The sequence below is a fragment of the Pan troglodytes genome, chromosome 21 (assembly GCF_028858775.2).
Source record: "Pan troglodytes isolate AG18354 chromosome 21, NHGRI_mPanTro3-v2.0_pri, whole genome shotgun sequence".
Classification (NCBI taxonomy): domain Eukaryota; kingdom Metazoa; phylum Chordata; class Mammalia; order Primates; family Hominidae; genus Pan; species Pan troglodytes.
The window spans coordinates 47,510,639-47,534,361 of record NC_072419.2 but is presented as its reverse complement, the minus strand read 5'-3'; the positions used below and the strand labels follow the sequence as shown (position 1 = coordinate 47,534,361).

Below are 23,723 nucleotides of genomic sequence, written 5' to 3'. Positions count from 1 at the left end.
CTAAAAATACAAAATTAGCTGGGCGTGGTGGTGGGTGCCTGTAATCCCAGCTGTTCGGGAGGCTGAGGCAGGAGAATTGCTTGAACCCGGAAGGCGGGGGTTGCAGTGAGCCAAGATTGTATCATTGCACTCCAGCCTGGCCAACAAAAGCGAAACTCCGTTTCAAAAAAAAAAAAAATTTTATCATAATGATTTAAGTGATTCCTTTGGGTTTTATAAGTTTACAATGGTGTTATATTTTTAAAAATATATATATAACATCTGCCTTTATTGTATTTGTGTCTCTCCTTCATTTTTATGTTGCTTTTTGTTGGAAGGAACTTCTGATACTGTGTTAACAGTGATGATAAAATGCTTATTTTGTGCTTATTTTTAATGACTGCATAGTTTGTTTTTTCCCTTGAAGTATAATTGACATTTGGTTCAATAAATAGGTACTCAATCAGGGTAAGAAAATATACCTTTATTATTAGTTTTAGAATTTTAAAATTAAGAATAGGTGTTAGATTTTAACAAATGAATGTTTTTATTTCTGTTGACATGACACAAATAAAAATTTTAAAAATCTGTTTCTAGGTTCTATTTACTATTCTTTTAAATTTTTGAGCGTAAGTTCGGAGTGAGCTTTGTGTGCTTTGTGTATAGTTTTCTCTCTTTCCATTTCTTTTAGCCAGTTTTAGGGTCAGATTAGTAGAATAATTAGATAACCTATATTTTGATCCATTTTTGGCATGATTTCTATAACGTGAATCATTTGTTCCTGGAGACTGTGAAAGAATTGACTACTTTTTAGGGGTATAATTCTTTGATTTTTTTTTTTTTTTGAGATGGAGTTTCACTCTTGTTGCCCAGGCTGGAGTGCAGTGGTGCGATCTTGGCTCACTGCAGCCACTGCCTCCTGGGTTCAAGTGATTCTCCCATCTCAGCCTCCCAAGTAGCTGAGATTACCGGCATGTGCCACCATGCCCGGCTAACTTTTTTTTTTTTTGTATTTTTGGTAGAGACGGGGTTTCTCCATGTTGGTGAGGCTGGTCTTGAACTCCTGACCTCGTGATCCACCCGCCTCGGCCTCTCACAGTGCTGGGATTTCTGCCCCAAAATGCCTCATAATTTTTTTTTTTTGTATTTTAGTGGAGATGGGGTTTCACCATGTTGCCGAGGCTGGTCACGAACTCCTGAGCTCAGGCAATCTGCCCGTCTCGGCCTCCCAAAGTGCTAGGATTACTGGTGTGAGCCACCGCGCCTGGCCTAGTTATTTGATTTTTAAAAGATGTTGGTCTGGTTAGGTATTTTATTTTTGCCAGTGTTCGAATTTTACATTTTTGATTAAAAACTCATCTATTTAGTTTTATCCAAATTTATTAACACACATATTCTCTTACAATTTTATTGCTTCTTTTTGTGTCCTGTTTTTCCAATTTTATGTTTCCTTTTTTTGCACTTGCCAGTAGTATCAATTTTAGTCTATTCACAGCAACTTTTAGTTGAAATATAAAACTTTAAAAAATACAAAAGGATGTAGTGAAAAGTCAGTTTCCCATTCATTCTTATTCCTTGGCCAAATAGCTCTCCTCTCTTAGGCAGCAGCTCCTGTCAGTTTCTTACGAATCCTTCAAAAGTTTTTTGGTTTTCAATTTCAAAATATCTAATTTATTTCTTTAAAAAAAAAAAAAGCCTCAGCCAGGAGTGGTGGCTCATGCCTGTAATCCTAGAGCTTTGGGAGGCTGAGACAGGCAGATTGCCTGAGCTCAGGAGTTCGTGACCAGCCTCAGCAACATGGTGAAACCCCGTCTCTAGTAAAATACAAAACAAAAATTAGCCGGGCATGGTGGCATACACGTGTAGTCCCAGCTACTGTGGAGGCTGAGGCAGGAGAATTGCTTGAACCCGGGAGGCAGAGGTTGCAGTGAGCCGAGATCACGCCACTGCACTGCAGCCTGGGCAACAGAGCGAGACTCCATCTCAAAAAAAAAAAAAATTCCTCTAATGCTTCTGTTTGTTTCTCAAGATTATTAGTTGTGTATTTAGTTTTTATTTTTATTTTTCGGTAGCACAGAAAGCAATACTGCTCTCTATTCTTTTTTCGTGGTCTATAATTTCTTATGTAATGATTTTGTTACATTTTCCAACTTCATTATCGTTATTTCATAGCCTATCTTGCAAACAGAATGTTGTCGGATTTTGTCTGTTTAACTTATCTTTGAAGGTTCTATATCTTATATGGGAATTTATACTCTTTAATTTATTATTGCTATTGTATTATGTTTTCTGTATGTTGTATGTTTCTTTGTTTTTGTATTTGTTGTTTCTTCTCCATTATGTCTTCTGTATTACAGAACATTCTTTGCTTTCTTTAGCTTTTAAACAAATTTTAAAGGTGAACAATCTTTCAAATCTCTTAGTGCTAAACATATTTTTCTGAATTTATTTACTATAATCAAAGCAAAAGCAAGAACTTGCCTTTTCTTCCATATAAGGAAATTTAATTTGCCCCTTTTTTGGCATCTTCTCTTCCTATTCCTTATCTACCCTATCTCTCCAATTTTTTTTTCACCCCTTAATGTTTGTTCTGTGAAGTGTCTTAATTCTTCTGAGCCTCAGCCTGGTACTCATAAGTATTTTGCTATTTTTTGATTCAGTTAGTTAACAACCACTGAGGTCTCACTCTGAGCCAACAGATCCTGAGCTGGGTGCAGGAGATACAAAAGTAAAGGCAATTCTGTCCCTGCCTTCAAGGTTGATGAGGTGGCATGATGTGCAGATCAGCCAACAATGGCAAAAGATGTGATGTGTCAGGTGTACTGGATACAGAGAGAGAGAGAAAGAGAGAGGGAGTGGTTTTTGGTGAGTCAGTGCAGGCACCCTGGGAGCTAAATGTTACTGTATGTACCAGCAGGGCTTTGTGAGAAAGAGGATAAAGTGAGAAGGCAAAAGTCTGAAGGTGCACAGGTACATCACCCTGTTCTTGGGATAGTGGCTGGAGATGATGGAGATGAGGCTGGACAAGGGATGTTGGGGCCAGATTGTGAAGCACCTTGAATGTTGGGCGACAAGTTTCAGTTTGTATCCTGTGGTCTGTACCAGAGGGTTTAAAGCAAGGGAGTGCCATGTTCTAGTTCATTTTTTAGGAAGATAATTCTTGCTGTCATGTGAAGCACAGCCTGCAGGGAGGGAAATCAGTTAAGCAGCTGTGGCAGTTGTCCAGATAAGAGGTGAGAACAACTTGAGCAAGGAGATAGCAGTGATGATGGAGAAGAGGAGATATGAGGAATTTCGGGGCAGAATCTAAAATTACCAATGCCTGCCATGGTGGAGATTGGGAATTAGGGCATGCCTCAGAGGAGTTTTTGTTTGTTAGTTTTAGGGAAGGTGGTGATAGATGGTGGAACTACTGACCAACTTGAGGAGTGGCATAAAGGGTGTGGATTGGGTGCAGAGACTAATTTGCAGAGAAGCAGGGGAAAGTTTATTTTAGGACTTGTTGAATGTCTAGGAAAACATATCTAGGAGCAGTTGGAAATATGGATCAGAAACTCAGATGAGATGTTGGGGCTGGAGATAAAGGTGTGAGACTCACTTGTACCAAGGAGGATATCAAAGCCATAAGAAGAGAGATAAAATCCCTCAAGTACAGCATGTACAGAAATTAAAAGGCCTTAGGATTGGCTGTTGGCAAAGATCAGTCTTTGTGTTCAGGAAATTGAACATATTGAGCACTGTAATACATGTCCAGCATGGGGTGGCTAGAGCTTTTTCAGATGGCTGGCTTAGTCTTCACAACAGGCCCAAATGCCACATCCATGCTAGAGAAAGAAGTAGAGGAGATACAGAAAAGTGGTGTGGAAGAGGTGTTTTCCTTCAGGGACAGTGGCCAGCAATGCCAGCATGCTCAGTTCCCACACAACCTAAGTCAGCTCCCTCTGGAGTCAGGAGGCAAGGAAATGCAGTTTGACTGCCACTCTAGGAAACAGTTTGGTAGATGAATGATGAGGCCACTTGGTCTGGGGGTGGCATCATTTTTGTTTGTTTACAGATGACAGCTTGAGGTATTCTGATTTGCTGAGCTTCTTTGAGGTTTTATATCTTAGATTGTCTCATTTCTAGACTTCTGTTATTTAAAAAAATAAAAAATAACTCTACTAGATTCCCCTTCATGTAATCTATTTGTTAACTTGTTTACTTGGAGTTTTTTTTCTCTCTTCCTTCTCACATTGTTTTCAGATGTTTCCAGGTCATGTCCCAGGGATCCTCTTTGCTAATGATGTGTGAGACCCTGGGAGTGCCTTCTTGTTTCTTCTTTCAGGTCTTTCCATGCTAAAAGTAGTTTCCTTCTGTCATTTGAATCTTTTGTTCAATTCAGTTGCCTCCAGAACTCTAATTCATAGATTGTATCTTTCCTGTAGATGACAATTTGCCTGTACATTCTTAGGCAACAGGATTGTGTAGTGCTAAGAGCATGGGCCCGGAACCAGACTGCCTGGGTTTAACTCCTGGCTCTACCAGCTACTAGCTGAGTAACCTTGGGCAAGTTATTAGCTTCTTTTGTGCCTCAATTTTCTCATCTGTAAACTGGAGGCAAAATTAGAATCTACTACCAAGGGTTGTGGTGAAGGTTAAATGAGCTACCACTTGTAGTGCTTAGAAAGAAAGGTGTCCAGTGTGTGTTCCACCATTGTTAGTTGCTTGTGTTGCCATTGTTGTTACTGTTCTAGGGAAAAATGGTGCGAGAGATAACCTCTTCCTCATTGTCATTTGGACCACACAAATAGTGATAGATTTCGGGCTGTTGGAGCCTTACTTGATGAACTAGAAGTAGGCAAATCTTGGGAATTGGGTTGTATTCCCTCAAGTTTTTAAGGAGTTCAACAAAGAACAATTTTAACCTTGGTCCAGAAGTGACATCTGGAGTTCAAGTGTCCACTGTGTGACCTCATCTACCCCATGGCATTGTTCAAGTGATGTCTCTTAAAAACAGGATGTAAAAGTTTTATTTCTACCTTACAAAAAGCTCTTCCAAAAATTTTTATTTTTGCTCTTGTAGTTGTCCAATCATCTCATCTGTAGATAACATATTTAACTTCCTATGCAATATATATGCCTACCTTATTTCAGCTGTCTTGCTGCATTGGCCAGAACTTCAAAACTATTTAAGATGGTAAAAGTGGCCTGTCTTTTATTGCCTTTTTTTTTTCACATTTGGCTTAGAGAGATGTTTTATATCATCTTTCTTTACCTATATGCCTTTTGTTCTTAGTATTTTTATTAGAAATGAATATTAGCAAATTACATTATTGTATCCATGGAGAGTTTCATTAGGTTTTTCTCATTCAACTCTTTGATTTTGTGTCATATGTATCTTGAACTATCATTCCATTCTGGGCAAAATTCTTATCAGTTTGGTTATTCTTTTATCATTAAATTATTTCTGCCAGTCATTAAACATTTTAAAATCTATATTCATTCAGAGTTGTTGCCTATGAAGAGGGTTTTAAAAATCTTATTGGGGTTTTTAAAGTTGTACTCTTTGTAAAAAGTTCAAATAATATAATAGTTACAGACTAAATAAATAATAAAATTCACCTGATAATCCTATTCTCCCAGAGTCATTGATGTTGGGTTTATTGTGAAACTTGCCAGATTTTTTTCTATGCATTTACATATATATAGGTTTCATGCCCTCCCTAATTCTTTTCTTTTTCTCTTCTTTCTCCCTCCCTCTCCATCCCTCTCTCCCTTCATCTTACCAAAAATGGAGTCATGCAAAGTCCTGAAATGTTTTCATTTAATAGTATATCATGGGAGTCTTTCTATGTCCATTCACATGTATCTACTTCATTCTTTGTAGGGTATTCCATAGTGTGGAGTCATCATAATTTAGCCAGTTCCCTGTTGGTGGATGTTTAAATTATTCCCAATTTTTTACTAGCACTACATGAAATGTTTTTGGTACATGTTTGTATGTGCAAGTATTTTATAGGCTAGATTACCAGAAACAGAATTGTGGATCAAAGGTGATAAATAGAATAGGGGTTCTTAACCTAGTCTGTGAGTCCCTATAGTTGTATGCAAAATGTCGTGTGTACAATATATTGTGCATTTTCTGAGAATGAGAGTCTATAGATCAGATTTACAAAGAAGTCTTTGGCCTCCCAAAAAGAAAGAATTACCTGCACACAAAATTAGGCAACTTGCCCAAAGTCCATGGTGGAACTGTGATTTAAGCTCATGGTTTCTGACTCCATTGGTATTAAAAGAGGAAAAAAGGTTCATATGGAATATACATCAAATTATAGTGCTAATCTCTGAAGGTGGGGTTATGAGAGCTCCACAATTATATTTTTTTAAACAATGAATATGTGGTTTTTTTTTAATAAGCAGAAGAAAAGTAAAATTCACTGAACAAACAAAAGTAATCAGAGTTGCTTGTGTGGCAGAAATAGTTAGGGGAAATCATATCAACTAATCTCTTGGAAATTTTAAGCAGAGTGAGCAGGTTTGTGAATGAGGGAGCCAGTAGTCCTTCAGGAAAGCTTTGAAAGAATTTGCATCATCTCAAACTACCTCAACATGTTAATTAACTATAAAGAAAGAGGTCATAAATTGGTAGTGGAAAAACCCAGCAGAAACCACCTTAACCAAGAGGTCAAGACCAACACCACCAGCAATAAGACATATCAACATCATGAGCCCCATGATATGATGTATTAAGAACACAACATCATTTCTGTGGTATTTTTGCCAAGAATGCATAACCTCAGAGTAATCATGAGAAAACATCAGGCAAACCCGAATCAAGGGACAGTCAACAAAATAACTGTTTAATACTCTTAAAAGTTGTCAAGAACGTGAATGACAAGGAAAGAACAAGGAACTGTCACAGGCTGCAGGAGACTAAGGATAAATAACAACTAAATACAGCAGGGATTCTGAATAGGATTCTGGAACAGAAAAGGGACATCGGTAGAAAAAACCGGTACGACTTGAATAAGGTCTTTGGTTTAGTTAATAGTATTAATGTTAAAGTTCTGGTTCTGGTAAATATACAATGGTTATGTAAGATGCTAACACTGGGGAAGCTGGGGCCAGGATATATGGAAACTCTGTACGATTTTTGCAACTTTTCTGTAACTCTAAAATTAGCTCAAAATGATTTTTTAAAAGAAATCTTGGCTAGGTGCAGTGGCTCACTCCTGTAATCCCAGCACTTTGGGAGGCCGAGGCGGGTGGATCACCTGAGGTCAGGAGTTTGAGACCAGCCTGGCCAACTTGGTGAAACCCCATCTCTACTAAAAATACAAAAATTAACTGGGCATGGTGGCGGGTGCCTGTAAACCCAGCTACTCAGGTGGCTGAGACAGGAGAATCACTTGAACCTGGGAGGTGGAGGTTGCAGTGAGCTGTGCCACTGTACCCCAGCCTGGCTGACAAGAGCAAAACTCCGTCTCAAAAAAAAAAAAGGGTTGGGCGTGGTGGCTAACACCTGTAATCCCAGCACTTTGGGAGGCCAAGGTGGGCAGATCACAAGGTCAGGAGTTCGAGACCAGCCTGGCTAGCATGGTGAAACCCCGTCTCTACTAAAAATACGAAAACTTAGCCAGGCATGGTGGCGTGTGCCTGTAGTCCCAGCTACTAAGGAGGCTGAAGCAGGAGAATTGCTTGAAGCTGGCAGGCGGAGGTTGCAGTGAGCTGAGATCACGCCACTGCACTGCAGCCTGGGCAACAGAGTGAGACTCTGTCTCAAAAAAAAAAAAAAAGAAAAAGAAAAGAAAACAAATCCTGACAAGATCTTATTTTCTATCTCACTTTTAAGAGTCATTGTGGAGTTAGAGAATCAATTTGGACCTGAGTAGAAACTGGATTAAGAATATGAAAGAAAGCTTAGGGTTAAATCCCCTTCTGTAAGTGGGTAAAATATGAATGATGACTGTCCACAGTGCTGCCTATAGGCTCATTTTCCAATATGTTTAATTTCCTAGACCTTTTTAAAGGGTACAGTAGTGGAAAGCTACGATGAGAGATTTTCATGAACATTTTATGAGGCTATGATAGCAGAAAATTAGTCAATGCAAGATACTGCACTTACTGGAAAAAAGAAATTCCAAACCAGCTTTATACAGAATCACAGGTCCCAAGATACCACTTAGTAGCCTTAAGTTCTCTGAAGATGTTGCCTCAGTGTTTGCTGCTGAGGCCAAGATGGCCTGAAAATTGGTGCACATCCATGTGAAGGTGACCACACAATCTTCTGGAGGCATTTGTAGTTGAAGGTCCTTCCTTTGTCATTAGGAAGCAGCCAACCTGAAGCACTATACACAGAAAAATCTTAAAAGCTAGAGGTTTATGCATGTTCTCACTTATAAGTGGGAGCTAAACAATGGGTACAGATGGACATATAGAGTGGAGTAATAGGCATTGGAGGCTCCAAAAGGTGGGAGGGGGCTGAGGGATGAAATACTACCTATTGGGTACAATGTACACTATTTAGATGATGTGGACGCTAAAAGTCCAGATTCACCACTACCTAAATCTATTTTAAAAATAGCAAAAGCTAAGGGTTTTATAACATGTTTAGATGAAGAATGGTGCAAAGGGACAGCACACGGGAAGTCTGCATGGAGTCTAGGAGGAGTTGGAGTGTGGGACTCTGAGTACACCTGGCTCTGTCCGTGAAGGGAAATGCCATATTGGCCTGGGGCAGACATTCTGATTGCTGCAAGGCTGGGCATGCTAGATACACAGGTTGAAAACCCCTGAAGGGGCTCTAAATTTGTTCCTTATGCAGCAACCTGATTAGTGATTCTGTTTCCTAGATGCTTTGATATTAAGAAAGGACAGCTCTGGGTAAATTACGGGAATAGTGAGGCTCCTAGAAAGCTATACCCCTTCTAAAAATGAGGGGAAAAAATCTAATTTGTCTCCATCGAGTTTAGTTGGTATTAAGTCAGTTCTACCCTCACCTAATTAAGAACTGAATAGTCTCTTAATGAATATAAAAAAAATTCTCAATTTACAAAGCTGGAGACTAGTCTTATTCTGTCAGTGGGTATTTCTCAGCAACAGTTATATGCCAGGCACTGTATTACACCCTAAAAACATAGCAGTAAGCAAGACAGTCATGGTCCCTGTCCTCATGGAGCTCACAGACAAGGAGATTGTTCCTCCGAGCCTACATCAGCCAGCACACCTACCTCACTCAAAGGTGCCTCTGCTAAAAAGGCTTGGTTTACACCAAAATAAGTTTGCTTTTTATTTTTCCCTTGAAGTTAAATGTAAAAATAAATTGTTACTATTTTAATTTCCAACAGTGTTGAAAAAATGTTTTCATTTATACTTTATATATTTAATTTACATAATTTTGAAGTAGCATTTGGTGCCTTTAATCACAAAACCTGCCCCTGTCCTAGCCACTTCTTTCAGGCTGTGATGTTGAAAACACTTTGGTAAGGCTTAGTGAGTTTGCTCAGTGCCTACAGAAATCAGAAATGTGTTTACCAAGGCATAGCAATCTCTGAGGCCCAGCATGGCCAGCTGGCAGTGGCCAAAGGGAGCCAACTCTTCTCTGCTGCATGGACACCTCTCCCTTCCTGAATTTAATTTCTTGAGTCAGATTCCAAGTTGTAACCTCAAAGTAGTGAAACAACTAGAGTGGCACTAACTCACTCGATTCTACCACAGTGTTGGTAGCCTCTTCCCTGGCCCTTCCTCTAGAGGCTCTGGGACGTATTATTTAGTAGAGATATTTCCTTGTTGGTAAAATGGTTATGGTTATGAATTCTTTGTTTCTCTATATAAAGAGTGCAGTGGATAAATGATGAGTAGTATTTATTTCTTAGAAAAATCAAGGAAAAGTTACTGGTTGATATAATTAATTTGTAAGACTTAGCTCTACGAACCTGGTGGAGTGTAAGAATAGTTGATCCTTTGCCGGGCGTGGTAGCTCACGCCTGTAATCCCAGCACTTTGGGAGGCTGAGGCAGGTGGATCACGAGGTCAGGAGATCGAGACCATTCTGGTTAACATGGTGAAACCCTGTCTCTGCTAAAAATACAAAAAATTAGCTGGACATGGTGGCGGGCGCTTGTAGTCCCAGCTACTCAGGAGGCTGAGGCAAGAGAATGGCGTGAACCCAGGAGGCGGAGCTTGCAGTGAGCCGAGATGGCGCCACTGCACTCCAGCCTGGGCGACAGTGCGAGACTCCATGTCAAAAAATATATATATATATCATTTTTTCAAAATCCTTTTGACCTTTCCAGGCATGAATCTTCCAAACCACCCTGACCTACCTTTTATTAAACTCTAGTAGGGTGCCTATACCATGTCCTTTAACAAGCTTTTTCTTCCCCTTTTCTGACTTCAAGTCCCAGTTCATCAATGCCACTCTCCCTTTGAAGTCTTCTTTGGTCTTCCTCACTCACTATTATCAGTCTCCCTCGGGTATCGCATGCCCATTGTAGTACCTTTCCTGTAGCACACATTCATTATAGGCTGCTTTGTGATCCCTCTGTTGACGTTGCTTTCTTGTCTCCTGCATTATCAACTCCTTGAGGGGTCAGGGACTTAGGCATTCATCATTATGTCCTCTGAGTGTCCAGCATGGTGAATTCGCTAACATCAATTGAGTGTTTACACTGTTTCAGCTACTGTCTAAGCCATATATGCATATATAGCAAAATAATATAAGCAATATAATTGCATTAGTCATAACCCTATGAGAGTGACATGTATTATTCCTATTTTACAGATGAGGAAACTGAGACACAGCTTAAGAATTTTGCCCAAAGCTACAAAGGTAATAAGTGGTAGAGTTGGCATTTGAAGCCAAGCAGTCAGGAGTCAGGGCTTCTAGTCATTACTTGTTACTGGAATAATCTGCTGTGATGCCCATGCTCCTTATTGTATGCTATAATGACATAATAACAGCTAGCACTTCTCAAACACCAACTGTGTGGCAGGCACTGAGCTAAGTGCTACATGTTTATTATCTCACTGAATCCTCACAAAAATCCTGTGAGGCACTTGTAATTATTATTCCATAGATGAGGAAACTGAGATGCAGAGGAGCTGGGGTTAAGCAACTTGTACCAGGCAATGCTAGAGTGTGTGCCTAGTACGTGTTGATGGGTGAATAAGCAAATAGATGAATAACAATAGGGATAGGATTTGAGAAGGGAACTAACAAGTATTTTTATTTTTATTTTTGCAGCGTCCCCCTCATGGCATTAAAGTTTTCTTCCTTTCTTCCTTCCCTCCTTCCGGTAGAGACGGGGTCTTGCGATGTTGCCCAGGCTGGTCTCACATTCCTGGGCTCAAGCAATCCTTCTGCCTTAGCCTCCCAAAGTGCTGGGATTACAGGCATGAGCCATTGCGCCTGGCTGAGAACTAACAAGTATTGAGTACCTTCCATTTTTTTTGGTAGGAATTTTTTTCCAACATTTTATTATGAAAAATTTCAAACATACTGCAAAATTGAAAGATTATTACCATGAACAACCATATACCCACTACCAGTTTTCAGCCATCAATATTTTACTGATTTTGCTTTCCCTCTATCTAGTCATCTGTCATAGTATTTTCGATGCATTCCCCCCTCACTATTTCAGCATGTTTTATCGCTAAGTAGAGGTAATTATTTGTTTATAGGTTTTTTCTTTGGAAGTAAGATGTGTGCATTTTATTGTAGTTAAATCTTAACTGTATATGGACCTGGTTTTGACAAATGGATACACCTATAAAACCCAGACACCTAGAAGGATATTATCATTACCCAGAAAGTTTCCTCATGTCCCTTCCCAGTCAGTGCCCACCCCTACTCCCCAGAGGAATATCTACTATTTTTATATTGTATATTCGTATGGCATCCTGTTCTACCAGAATTTAAAGTGACTCACTCTGGTCCATAAAATACAAGAAGAAAACATAAATGAGAAGTACATGGAAAAAAGAAACCAAGGTAGGAATATTAAATGGAACCAGGAGAACACCTGGAACTTTTATAAGTAATACATTATTCAGTCCTCACAAAAGATATACATAATTATTTCCGTTTTATAGACAAAGAGGCTACAAAGCTATGTAGCTAATAAGTAATAGGGACACTTTTACTCCAAGTCTATACTTTTTTTTTTTACTGTAGTCCCCAAAACCAAGACAACAGGTAAAATAAAAGCTTATTTTAACTGTGAATGTGGTCTCAAATAATATACGCTAAAGTATTTGCAAAATTGTGTTTCCTCTTCTTGTTGGTACTTTGACCATGAGAGATGGCAAGGGTGGGGGCACTAAAATAGTCCTGCAGTCCTTACAAATTTCCTTAAGGTCAAGGTTGGCTTTGGTTTATCCTGTGTGGCCCTAGAGATGGGATTCCATGTCCTCAGTTATAGAAAAAGACAACTTTTCCAGGACTGGTGATAAGAGTGAGAAGTCTTGAAATGTCCTGTCGACTGTTAATTAGGACTATAGCAACATCAACAAGGAGGCATCTTACATATAACAGACTCCTGGCCAGAGTTTTCAGTTTTGACTTTAATGGGGTTCATTTGTTGTGTTGAGGAAGAGAAAAGATAACATTTTATAAAAGAATTATAAACCTCTAATAGGGGACCTTAGAAATCTGCCTTCTATATTCTGTGTTGTCTCCTTTATAATAATATATTGTATATATAAGTAATGGGTGAGGAAGAACTGAAGATTACTTTAGAATTTCTTACTTAAAATGCCAGAAAAGGGATTGGGCATGTTATATGGTAGGAAGGCTGTCACAAGACTCCTGGATAAAGTTAGAGAGAAACTGAAAAATAAAAGAAGATGGGCATGTTACAGTTAGACTTACTTGGCAGTATAAAATGAAGACTTTCCTCTTCTGGGCTGTGGCCACCAGCATCGCGGGATGACACCTGGGTTTGGCTCTGTTGGGCCACAGGGGACTAAGACGTACTCACATGGTCTCAGGTGATGGATTAAGAAAACACAGGAACTAGCTCAGTGGCGAGGCCTAAGAAGACCTAGAACAATGACTCTGGAAACCACTAGAAGTGAGGCAGGCATCCAGTAGTCCTGCTCTACTGTCTGTACTGTCTTCTCTCTAGCCCCTGTCCCCTATCCCTCTGCTCCCTAACTTCTCATTTCCCACTCCCAGCCCCTCCTCCCTGGGTCCCATACCCAAAGTCTGAAAAGAGGACATTTCCTGGTCTTTCAGGCCTTCTGCCCTGTGCCTCTGGTCTTTTGGAGGGTAAGGCAGGTATAGACAGCCAACTCATCAGTAGAAAGATCCACATTAATGGTGGCTAGCAATGATAAAGATTATTTCCTCCTCCCTAGGCAGCAATACAGTTATCTTGAATAGACTGCTTTATTTGGAAAAAACAACATTTTTTAAGTTATAAAAGCCATTCTTTCTTATTGTAGATAATCTGAAAAACATAGGAAAGAATAATGAAGATAATTGAGATTCCCTTAGTGATATCTTGATATCATTCCTTTTAGGTATTTATTTAGAAATTGCTTACATACAGTGTAAAGCCATGTTTTATATATATATATTTTGTATCTCACTTTTAGGATATTTATGTATTTATTTATCATGTCTTATCCAAATATTTTTCTGTATCAAAAATGATAAGCATAATTTAAAATAAGCATTGCTATTCTATCTATTCTATAGACAGTACTCTACTTTTAGCTTAACTATTTTGTTGAATTTGAAGTGAGTTTTTGTGAACAGCATATAGTTGGGTTGTATTTTTATTCTAGTCTGCCAATCTTTGCCTTTTAGTTGGTGTATTTAGATCATTTATCTTTAAGCTAATTATTGACATATTAGAGCTTTAATCTGCCATTTATTATTTACTGTTTCTTTTCTTGTCTTTCTCTGGGTTACTTGAACATTTTGAGAGGTTTTTATCTTGACTTTCTAATAGTTTTTTTAGTGTATTTCTTTGTATTATTTTCTTAGCAGTTGCTCTGAGTATTACAGTATACCTATGTGACTTACTGTAGTCTACTATGATCAGTATTTTACCACTTTGAGTGAAATGTGGAAACCTGATTTCCATTCAGGTCCCTTTACATTCCCCCTTTTAATTTTTAATTTTTTTAAGACACAGAGTCTCGCTATGTTGCCCAGGGTAGAAGTGAACTTCTAGACTCAAGCAATATTCCTGCTTTAGCCTCCCAAATAGCTGGGACTACAGGAGGATAATCTATATATATATATATCTCCCCATATTTCTGCCTTTTCTGTTCCCTTTTGATGCTTCAGAATTCTTTTAATCATTTCCTTTCTGTTTGAAAAACTTCCTTTAACCATAAAAATGTTGTGCCACTTCCTTCTGGCCTCCATGGTTTTATTTTTTAATTTTATTTGTTATTATTTTTTATTTTTAGTAGAGACGGGGTTTCACCATGTTGGCCAAGCTGGTCTCAAACTCCTAACCTCAAATGATCTGCCTGCCTTGGCCTCCCAAAGTCATGGGATTACAGGCGTGAGCCAGTGTGCCCGGCCAGGCCTCCATGGTTTTAGATAAGAAACCTGTTGTCGCTTGATGTTCCCTTATAGGTAGTATGTTGTTTTTCTCTGCTTTCAAGAGTTATTCTTTGTCTTTAATTTACAGAAATATAATTAAGATGTGTCTTGGTGTGGATTTCTTTGAGTTTATCCTATTTGGGATATGTTCACCTTCTGAATCTAGGTTTACGTCCTTCAGCAAATTTGGGGAATTTTCAGTCATTATCTTTTTGAATACTCTTTCAGCCCTTCTTTTTATTCTCTCCTGTGACTCTGATAATATGAATATTGGATCTTTTGCTGTTGTTTCATAAGTGCTGGAGGTTCTGTCTGTTTTCAGTCCATCTTCATGGTTTTGCCATGTTGCCCAGGTTGGTCTCGAACTCCTGGCCTCTAATGATTAAACCATTTCAGCCTCCCAAAGTACTGGGATTACAGACATGAGCTACCACGCCTGGCCAACAGGTGATTTTTTAAAATCTACTTTGGACATTTTGTCTATTAAGAGAGTCTGGGTCCTATTTAAATCTTCCATTTTAGCAGGCGGTCACAGTGTTTAGATGCAGCATGTGAGCTGGGATTTACTCTTGTGGTTCCAACGATGATTTACTTTTCAGAGCCTTTGCAGTACTCTTTTGGTCCACTTGGTTTATCTGGTGCTGCCACGGCTCCCACTAGTCCCTGTTGGTGCTGTCTGATGGGGGTAAGGAGTTTCCCCAGGCCATGCTGCCTGATATCTAGGTAGAGGAGGGAGTCTCCATCCTGCTGGGATGCAGCTTGCTTCCTGGGGGCCCTGTAGTCGGGGGGAAAAGTGTTTCCCCAGACTGCTTTATTGTTAGTGGGGTCCTGAGCTATCCCCCTTGTTGGTGCTTCCAGCTGGCCTGGTATTGTCGGCAGAACTCCCATTCAATCCTCTGCTGCCCTCTGTTGCTAGGTTGGGGGTTGGGAAACACCCTCGGCCACCTTCTTCTGTTGAATGGGGGTGTGGTCATAAGATGTGCTGCTATGTTGTTCCTCCAATCCTGGGTCCCTAAGTAATTCACCTTCCTTTTTCTTTCAGACTTCTCCTTTGGTTGCCTTTTGTGTTATTTTCAGGATTTACAGTTGTGCTTACAAGGAGGTGGGGAGAGAAATGGGTTTAGACCATCTTGTCTGAACGGTGACAGGGTTCTATTTAACCATTCATCTTTTGGATGCTAAGATTGTTTTAAATGGTGAGTAGATTAGACTTTGTATTGGAGAACTGGGGGAAGGAGGCCTCCCAACGACCTTGATATCTGAAAGGCTTTCTTACTCCACAGACTCATGGGCCTGGGCCTGGTTGGCCGCCCAGTGCAGGCTATTACTCATCTGCCTTCCGCTTGCTTGGCTGGTGATGTCAGTTCTTCGTGTCTGCTTTAAAGGCAGGCTTTTCTTGTTCTTATGCTCACTGAATAATGCAGTAGTTTGTTATACTTTTAGCATGATTAAAACAGAGGAACTGTCACTTTTGTAGGGTCTTTTCTTGACCTATCCTTTTGGTCAATATTGTTTCCCTTTTGGCAAGGGAATTTTGCAATTTATTTTAAATTCAGTCATGCAAATTGTATTTAATTGTGACTTAACTATGAGATTTTTTTTTTATGTGAACAATTCTGTTTCAGGGCTGCAAAACAATGACCAAGTTTTTCTTATATTAGTGTGAAGAAAGTTTTTAACATTTTCCATTTGTGAATGAGGAATTTGAGGTCATCTCAGTTCTTCCAAAGTAAATGTGCCTTTAAAAAAATCAGAGTGAGAAATCCTTTATAGTGGAAGTCATGGGTAATTTTGTATAGTTTACAAGAATAGTTTTGCACAAATAATTTCAGGTTAAAATTGCATACTATTTATCCCCACCCATTTCCTTTATTGGCTGTGACACACAGGAATTACGCCCATTGCTTGACTAACCTTTCTGACCTTTTGTTACTTGGCTATAAATTGACTTGGGTCTTTTGCAAAAACACTGTCAGGGGGGAAAAATCTTTTTGTTAGAACCCAGCCAATTCCTGCTTCAGTGGAGAACAGTTTGTTCTCCTGAAGAAATGAGCCAGTTCAGTGAACAGAAAAACATAGCCATAAACTGGCATCGTCAAACACTGCAAAAGCGATTGCCCACATTCATTCCACAGAGGAGGGAGCTTTATAGAAGAATGAGGTTTTGGAGAGAGAAATACAGTTTTGAGCACCATGGGCTTTAGGTCAATGTAATTGACTCGTTAGAGTGAGCTGTAACCACATAAAAAAATTTTCTTTTCCTGAGCTCTGGCAGCCACCAACATTTTAACATTTTAAACAGGAATGTTGTGGAATTCTCCTGCTGCCTGCTTTCAGTCCTCTTGACTGTGTTGTATAGCATGTATCCTCTGCATTTCATCTGATGTTCCCATGAGATTGGAAGCTGCCTGTGTTCAGCAATGCAAACATTTCCCAAGTAACTGCTCTGTGCAAAGCTGAGTGTTGTTATACTTTTAGCAGAGAAGACATTAATAATGGTCAGTGAATTACAAAAAAAAAAACCTGAGAAATCGTTGTATGACAGGCACAGGTGCAAAGTAGTAGAAAAATGTACAAGACACAGTTCTGGACAGACTGTACCACAGAAGTAGAGGCATTTGAGAGAGGTTTGAAATCTGTTGAAGAATTTGCCAAATGGATGAGAAGAGTATTCTCGTCAAAGAGAGGAGTGTATGTAAAGCTGAAGAGTGATGACCCAGCATGGGGTTTCAGGTACTATAAGTAGATTTACGCTTGGGTGTAAAGTATAAGGAGGGAAACGAGTAGCAGACAGTGAAACTGGAGAGGCGCAGGGACCTGATACCATCGGTCTCAAATGCCACCTGAAACAGTTAGGAATTTATACTGTAGGCCATGGGAGGCTCTGTAAGAGCTTGAAGCAGGGGAATGGCCTAGGCAGAGTTGAGGTAGGAAGATGTGGGTTTGTAAGGAACTGTTCAGAAAGGGTGGGTTGGACCAGACTAAGACAGGACCATGATACCAGGCTGAAGTGGGCACACTTTGTCCTGCAGGGAATCACTGAAGACAATGATATGTGCTCTAGAAAGGCAAATATGGTTGTGATTCAGGGGAGCATACAGGGAGGGCAGGGTGCAGGCAGTGTAGATTGCTGAAGTTACTGCAGAGGTTTACAAGCCACAGGAGAAGGATGGTGCTGCAAAACCTTACTCAGGGTGCAAATTGGTCACTGGGGAGTGGAGGGGAAGAGGAAGGAGGCAAAAAGCCTGAACATGCTACTTAATTCTCCTGTTAAAGACACTTAACAGGCACTTAATGCCTGTTAAAGATACTTCCACACAGACTATCTTGTTTAATTTTTATAGTGGGCCCTATCTTGTCTATATTCAGATGATTTCCATTGTGCAAAAGAGAACTGAGGTTTGGGAGGTTCAATACTTTGCCCAAGACCCAAATGACCTACACTAGGAAGTAGCTGAGTCCAGATTAGAACCCAGGTTCATCCAACTCTGAACACAGTGACATGCCACCCTTGACTAGTACTTGCTATAACTGAGCTGCCCAGTATTAAGCAAGTCTCAAAATGTGTATGTACTCTTTTTTTTCTTTTTTGAAACAGGTTCTCCCTCTGTCACCCAGGCTGGAGTGCGGTGGCATGATCTTGGCTCACTGCAGCCTCGACCTCCTGGGTTCAGGCAATCCTCCTGTCTCAGCCCCGCCAAGTAGCTGGAACTGCAGGCATGAGGCGCACGCCACAATGCCCATCTAATTTTTGTATTTTTGTAGAGACAAGGTTTTGCCATGTTGTCCAGGCTGGTCTCAAACTCCTAGGCTCAAGCGATCTGCCAGCCTTAGCCTCCCATAGTGCCAGGATTACAGGCATGAGCCACCATGCCCAGCCATATACATACTCTTTATAAGAGTTCATGTCTATAAATCATAGTACTGCTAATATTTAGATATTAGTTTTTTTTGTTTGTTTGATTGGTTTTTTTTTTTCAGATGGAGTCTTGCTCTGTCCCTCAGGCTGGAGTGCAGTGGCACAGTCTCGGCTCACTGCAACCTCCACCTCCTGGGTTCGAGTGATTCTCCTGCTTTGGCCTTCCGAGTAGCTGGGATTACAGGCATGTGCCACGCCGCCTGGCTAATTTTTGTATTTTTAGTAGAGATGGGGTTTCCTCATGTTGGCCAGGATGGTCTTAAACTCCTGACCTCAAGTGTTCCACCTGCCTCAGCCTCCCAAAGTGCTGGGATTACAGGTGTGAGCCACTGCGCCTGGCCTAGGTATTAGTATTAATGCTAATACAATTAGTATTTCAAAAGCCTGGATTTTTTTCTTCTTAACCTATTACCCTATGAAAATATCAGCTGTATCATTTTATTTGTTAAAGTCTCACCATTTTAGAAGAATTGGTTTAGGGGAAAGCCCAACCAAATTGGCAAAAAGTATGAGTGAGTGAGTATGCTTAAATAAATGTAATTTTAAAATGTTCAAGGTGTGTCTGTATGTGTGTGTAACAATTCACATTAGAATAACAGACTATGGCTTTCAGAAATTAGAGAACCTTTTAGGACTGACATGAACTTAATGTAAATTTTAGTAAATGTGTGCTTTAATAGGTCTCAGAAAACATACCTTTTAGTATTATATCTGAAGAAGAGGCTTACTAAGCAAAAATCATCTTCAGTGAAGTCCCAGGACGAATGAATGATTCTCTTTATGCAGCATTCATCCTACTGTCATGAGGTCATGGAGTCTGTGTTTAGGGCCTAGGAAAGGAGATGCAAAAGAACCAGAAACAAAACTGGCCTACTCTATATCAAAAATATATTCCTGGTTAATGGATCAGCTCCTAGTTAGATACCAAGGGGAAGTACTGTTCCATTTGATATTGGAGACTTGAGGTTCCAGCATTGAAGGCTGTAATTATGGAATGTTGCAAGCTGTCTCTTCAGCATCTCACATTTTCACCCTTTCCTTGCTTGCTGCTTCTTAAAGTGGAACCAGAAATAATGAGTGTTTTCAAGGTAGAAAAGTGCAGGAAATGTGGGTAAAGTATCTCAATTTTAAGATTACTGTATTATTATCTTTGTGGCATCACTGTTAGAAATTGCTAGGTTTTTAAGAAAAAATTAAGATCTAATGTAACTGAGCTGTGGAGCTGTAGCACATTTCCCTGCCCAAACAGTTGGAATTATATATAGCACAGGAAAAGAAAGACGGCCCTGCTTTCCTCTAGTGGCTGCTGAGCATAGGAGCAGAGCAGGAGAGGCAGTTATGTAACTGGGTGTGCTCATTAGTTGTGCTGTAAATTCACACAGCTGGGCTTCCACGGGTCCTTTGTTCACCTCAGCGTTAACTCTTGCTCCCTTCTTTGTATCACTGGGGCCTGTGCCTGGCACATAAGGAAATACTAGAGTCACAGAACTCAAAGCACAGCACCTGACACAGATTAGAGCCCCTCTGCTCTAATGTTGCAGAGCAAACAGACAAGCAGGCAGCTTACAGCTTGCATGAGGCAAGAGGCTGTGGGTGCTGAAGTGTGAGGAGGCACAGCATGGAGGAGTCTGCCAAACAAGCCCCTGGCCACGCTGGGAGGCCCCTCAGTCTGTGAAGATGCCTCTGAACCTCACTTTCCTTCTCTATAGAAAGGAGCTTGTTATAACCACTTCATATATAGGTATTACATGATGCTGTGAAAATTGAAGGTGGTGACTCATGCAATGTGCCTTGCCCAGAATTGACACTCAGTGGGCATTTTGTAAACATTTACTTGTAGGCCCCTTCCCTTTCCTCAACCCCCATCCCCAGCCTCAGCTTTACCTTGTTTTCTTTTTACTGGGAAACATGGTCCTTTTTGTGAACACTGTCAATAGATATCTTTTGAACCTCAGAAATCTCTCATCTCTACTCCCTTCTTTTCTTTCCTTCCTCCCTCCCTGAACTAAGTATCCCAACTCCTTTTGCTTTTCCTGGGCCAAAACCCTTCCAAGGGTGAGAGGTGAGGGAATAGGAGATGGCCGAGAAGGTAAGGATGGCACTGCAGTCACAGACACAACACACATCAGTATTTCTCCTTATCCAGTTCCTCTCCAATCCTCCCAAATGGGCGTGGGAATTCCAGGTTCATTGTGACTATTCTATTAGCATTCCCCCTGGTTGTCTTCTCTTTCTTTGATTTACTGAAAGGAGAAAGAGAGTAAGGGTTTTTCTGTTCCAAGCTGCGTGGGTCTAGAATCCATCCTCTCCACTTATAAATGTCCTACTCCCAATCAGGGTCCTACTGGACATTCATCAAAGGGCCCTCATCATGGGATCTCATTTGCCTCCATTTGTCTTTTTTTAAATATGTGTTTTTTAAAAAATAGATACAGGGCCTTACTCTGTTGCCTAGGCTAGACTTGAACTCCTGGGCTCAAGTGATCCTGCTGGCTCAGCCTCCCAAAGTGGTAGGATTACAGGCGTGAGCTACTGTGCCTGACCCTCCGTTTGCTTTAAGGTAGTCAGAGTCCATACCTGAGGGAGTTGCTGAGAGGACTTGAGTCACACATCTGTCCCTCTTTCCTATCTGGTTCATGGCTTCCTGTTCTTGCTCTGCACCTCCCCAGCCTCCGCATTTAGCCAATCCCCAGTTTCTGGCACATCTTCACCAAAGGCACTGGTTCTCAACTAGGGATAACTGTGTCCCCTAGGGGACATTTGGCAGTGTCTGGAGACTTTTTGGTTGTCATGACCTGGGGACAGTGTGCTCTACTGGGATCTAGTGGGCATCTAGTCAGGGATGTTACTAAATATCCTGCAATTTACAGGACAGCCCCCCAGCACATAGAATTATCTAGCCCTAAATGTCAATAAAAAGATTGAGAAACCCTGATGTAAGGGGTGGTCCACGAATCCCTTAGTGTTTGCCTGCTTCCAACTCTGTGTTTAAGAGCTTTTGTTAACCTCAAAAGCATCTCCTCCCCAGTGGATGGCTTCACATCTCTTAAGTTTTCCTTCATCCTCACTCCAGTCAGTTGATCCTCGCCATAGGGTTTCTAAACTGCTTGTGTCCATTCATTGCAGCACTTACCACATTTGCCTTCTAATAGCCCCCTTAAACATGATATGTTCTTTCTCCTTTGAGAGTAGAGTAAGAGCTTGATTATGAGGATGACCATTGAAATCCCATGTATTGTTATTATAATATTATAAGGCCCCAAACCTCAGCACTACGGGAGTCAGTGGCACATAGTGGAGTCAGCCCAGAACATAATAGTGTCAGGAGATTCAGTCTGGTATCCAACTATAATTGTCCAGCTCTGTGACAAAAGATATAACTTTCCTGAGCTTTATTTAGCTTCCACATAGGTAAGACAGAAATAATATCCATTTCCTAAGACTGTTTGAGTCAGTGAGATGTTAGCATAGAACCTGGTCCATAGTGGTCATGCAAATATGGATTGAATCGGGAAAATGAAGCCAAGGTTCCAGATGTGACCCTGATAATAATTGGCTCATGGGGAAGAATGGAACTGTTTCTTATTACCTTGATAGCGGCAATCTTAATTCCAGGCAGCCACGTCAGCTAATTACACTTCTTGAGAAAGAAGAGAAGCCCTACTGATGCTGGGCTGGTAGCACATCCTATTCACTGTGGAATTACTAGAAAGTGTTGGTGCTTTCTCCTAATTTCATGGAAGCAAAGGGAAATCCCATATGCCTCTGACTCCCCATTATTTTATAGAGGAAGTATTTCTCCCTGTCTTGGAGCACTGGGAACCTAGAAGCATACCCTGAAGGTTGGGAGGTCTGCCCCGACCTGGGTACCCAGAAGTCTGCTGCTTTGTAAAGGGACTGCTGAGGCATGAGAGGGACACCACATCCACTTAGACCCACGACTTTCTGGTACATGGAGACAAGCACAGAGGAAGTGGTGTTACATTTTGTTTAGACATTATAAGACATTTAGCTTTTTCCACCAAGCTAAAAGGTTAGTGACAGTTGATCCTGTGGGCAAAGACAATTGCCATATGCTCTTAGGGACAGGGTTATAAAAATCACTTAATTATTAAACAATGGAAGTACTATCTAGTATTTGGCCAGAGGATTTCAAACTTCCTCCATATATGGCCTTATGTCTAGAACAGAATAGAAGTCTGTCCACATCAGGGAAAGAGCTGATTCCATCCTTGGAGATAACTTTGAAAGGTCTTAAGGCCTGTCAAAACGTCATTGGTTTTCCATTCTGTCAGTGGCTAAAGACATAGTACACTAGTAGATCATGGGTCAGAGGCCAGCAGACAGATTGTGTTTGATCAGTTAGGCATCAGTGTTCACAGGGTTCACAAAGCTAACAGCTGTGTATGTGGCTCCTCCTCACCCTATTTGCATTCTTTGATTTCTCCTAAGCCACTTTACTCCATATCTCAGGACTTAGCTCTTCACTGTAAATATACACTTTCTACTCCTCACCCTTAATGGATGTTTGTGTTTTCTTGTCAGCCAGATGTGCTGTGGTTAAGAATCTAGGCTTTGGAATTGGGAGTACCTGACTTTGAATCCTAGCTGTTGCCTGTTGCTTGTGTGACTGAGTCAAATGACTTAGCCATTCAAGCCTTGGTTTCCCAATTTGGAAAATCAAGTTGATATTTAGCTCATAGGGTTATTGTGAGGATCAAATTAAATGAGAAAATAAATGTAAAGCACAGTGCCTGACATCCTATAATTTTATCCAGTTGATGGTGGTAGTAGTTGTTACACTTCTTGAGGGCAGAGACAACTATAGTTTTGAACTCTTCCTCCTTGTACCCTGTCTCTTAGAGCTGAGCATCTAGTAGCACTCAAATATTTTAAAATTTGAAATAATGACAGGTGCACACATGTACACACACACACACACACACACACTCACACACTCTTAGAGGATAATCTGATAATGACAGTAATTTAAAACACTCTAGAGGTCATGATTTTAAAGTGCTTGAGCTTACTTTTATAAATATGATACATAAGGGGTCTAATTCATGGATTGGAAGAATAAATATTGTTAAAATGTTCATATTACCCAAAGCAATCTACAGAGTCAATGCAATCTCTATCAAAATATGAGTGACATTCTTCACAGAAATAGAGAAAACAATTCAAAAATTTTTATTGGAACCACAAACAACCCAGAATAACCAAAGCTATCCAGAGCAAAAAGAACAAAACTGGAAGAATCACATTACCTAACTTCAAATT

At 40.4% G+C, this 23,723-nt stretch overlaps 1 protein-coding gene across 50 annotated transcripts in view; it reads left to right on the top strand.

Annotated features, from left to right (window-relative positions):
• The window catches only part of ZHX3 (zinc fingers and homeoboxes 3), a 140,394-nt gene that overhangs the window by 52,076 nt on the left and 64,595 nt on the right, over positions 1-23,723 (top strand). For 13 of the 50 annotated variants that reach the window (XM_054674263.2, XM_054674249.2, XM_054674267.2 and 10 more), the window contains one exon: positions 10,742-10,789. The gene's annotated coding sequence lies outside the window, so the exon portion shown is untranslated. 50 annotated transcript variants of the gene reach the window in all.